This window comes from Physeter macrocephalus, chromosome 14 (genome assembly GCF_002837175.3).
Source record: "Physeter macrocephalus isolate SW-GA chromosome 14, ASM283717v5, whole genome shotgun sequence".
Classification (NCBI taxonomy): domain Eukaryota; kingdom Metazoa; phylum Chordata; class Mammalia; order Artiodactyla; family Physeteridae; genus Physeter; species Physeter macrocephalus.
The window spans coordinates 66316820-66319074 of record NC_041227.1 but is presented as its reverse complement, the minus strand read 5'-3'; positions in this window follow the sequence as shown (position 1 = coordinate 66319074).

Sequence of the window (2255 nt, the reverse complement as noted above, 5' to 3'; positions counted from 1 at the left end):
TGCATCGGCAGGCGGACTCTCAACCACTGCGCCACCAGGGAAGCCCGAGCCTTCTTTATAAGCTCAGGGACGATCTCTTCTCTCCATGCACCAGCTGACTGCACAGAGTGACTGTCTCCAGGCCAGGCCCGAAGGCTGGACTCCGTCTGTGTAGACACTACCCCAGCATGCCTCAGGACCCTTGTCATCCCCAAGGAGACTCCTGGACAGTCAGAAGGGAGGTGCGCCCTCCACACCTGACCTTGACAGGCTGAGTAAGCGGCTGGAGGGGCTAAGCTGGGGTACTTGCTGGCTTGCAGTGCCTCCATTTCCGCTCTCCATAACCAAGTGGAAGCCATGCTTAGGAGTCCCCAAGATCCAGTGAGAGACGGATTCCATCTACAGCAAGAAGAATTTACATAAAACCTAGGGAAGGCACTTAGAGCAGGAAAAAGATACATCCTCGACCATGAATGCTGTGGAGTTTGCAAGTAGCCAAGATGGCCCTCTGAGTGGTAGGAACCGTGACACAGGCCTTGGCCCCTGGGCGCAGGGGCGTGCCCTGGGCGGCCGCCATTCTCCAAGTATCTTCCCTAAAAAGAAGTACAGAATTCCTATTGCTCCGGTGGAGACCCTGCAGTGGCGAAGTACACTTTGCAATCTTTTAAATCCCATATTGATTATTTAAAAGTGGCTCTTTCTTTAGGGCATCTCAGCTGACCAGGAATTGACTGTGTAAGAGGAAGCGCTCCGTGCCCTGTGACACTAATAAGGCATCGTCTCCAGAAATGTGTCCGGAGAAGCTGGCGACTGGCCGGCTGCCTCTGCGGCTCCCTCGGATCCGCCAGGAACTGACGAGCCATTGCAAACATCCCACATCAGTGCGTTTGTCTTGTTACAGTCCACTCTATGATGTGATGTTATGATTACAGACGAACAGTGAAATATTTGCATAGCAAACAGCAACATTTCCCTGGCATCATTAGAGAGCACGAGAAAGAGCCTGAGAAAGTGTCAGCCTCACAATGGTTCAGAGGCACTGCTGAGCTATCATTGATTGTGTGCCCGTCATGCGCTAGGCTCTTTATATGCTTGGGAAAATAATGAGGAAAACAATCCCAATAACAGCTGCCATATATTGAGGGTTTATTGTACGGCAGGCATTGTACTAAGCTCTCGCCATGCATTAATTTTATTTTATCCTCCCCACAACTTTAATAGCTCCATTTGATAGATAAGAAAACCCAAGTACAGAGAAGCAAAGTACTAACTTGCTAAGATCACACAGTTCATAAGTAGAAGATACAGATTTAAATATTGGCCTGTCTGGTCCCAAAACCTTACACCCCAACAGTTAAGATCAGACAAGGGACTTGCCTGATAAACTTTGCACACAAGTAGATAAGTGTTTGAGTGTTTCTCAACCTTGTTCCCTAATGCCCCCATCCCTCATTATATTTTAATATCACAGATATACTGTAGATCTATTTATATACTGTGGCTCTTTGGAGCCCCACAGACCATTGTAATATCTGAACCAGAAAACCATTTTAATGGCTCTTTAACAATACATCTACTAGATAAGACTTACAGAGAATTCGCTACATCCTCTCTGTAAATTCTAAACAATTAAGTTATTCAAGAAGCCAAATGAGTGTTTCATGGGCAGAGAAAGTGGGGCACAGAGAGATTAAGTAATTTGCCTGAGTTGACACAGCCAGGTAATGAAGAAAGCGGGATTTGAACCCAAGCAGTATGGCTTCTGAGTACAAGCCCTTAACCACTACACCACACCACCAGATCTCTTGGATCAGCTATTTTCACATATGTCAGATGTTCTCATGTTTGTAAAAACTTCTGATGGAAGAATAAGCCTCCTCCTCCTCCTTGTCTGTAAGGGGAAACTGAGGCCTGGGGAAGGAAGGAGAGCCTGGTCAGAGATCTGAATTGACACTGGGGTTCCTGAACCCCATGCATGCCGTCTGTTGAGCAGATCAAGTTTCGTTGGTTGTCTCCGGGCTGCACTGTCTCCCTGGGCTTTGGGGAACGCCACCACTCTGTATGACACAGAGATCTTCATACCCACAGTCCACACCTTACAGAGAAACTTTCATCTCATTAGTCAAATTAAAACTTACTTCTGAACTCGGTATATCTGTGTGATAGATTTAAAGTGAATTATAATTTTATTTATAGCTTCCTGTCTCCCAGAAATTTAAGCGGCAATATGTTATTTGGCTCATTAAAAAAATAAAATAAAATAAAATGACGCCTCG